The sequence below is a fragment of the Etheostoma cragini genome, unplaced genomic scaffold, assembly GCF_013103735.1.
Source record: "Etheostoma cragini isolate CJK2018 unplaced genomic scaffold, CSU_Ecrag_1.0 ScbMSFa_2638, whole genome shotgun sequence".
Taxonomy (NCBI): Eukaryota; Metazoa; Chordata; class Actinopteri; order Perciformes; family Percidae; genus Etheostoma; species Etheostoma cragini.
In genome coordinates this window covers 39,514-39,791 of record NW_023266821.1, presented here as the reverse complement: position 1 = coordinate 39,791, position 278 = coordinate 39,514, and positions in this window count along the sequence as shown.

Below are 278 nucleotides of genomic sequence, written 5' to 3'. Positions count from 1 at the left end.
TCCAAAAGGTAATTCAGTAATGTACTGTGTAAAGTATTTACATATCTTTTAATAGAAATATTTTAAATAAGCAATATTCTTACATTAAGTATTCAAAGTTTTAAAAGCACAGCACACAACAGCTATACGCCCCTCAGAATAAATCCCCTGTCCATGAGGATGTGGAAAGCATCGGGGGGCCCTGCTTACTAGCGTGCGCGTTCACGGCATGCACCGCTATGGGGGAGGAGCTGTGGAGGGAGGGCTGTAGCGCAGCAGAGAGCAAGGGGGAGGGACCT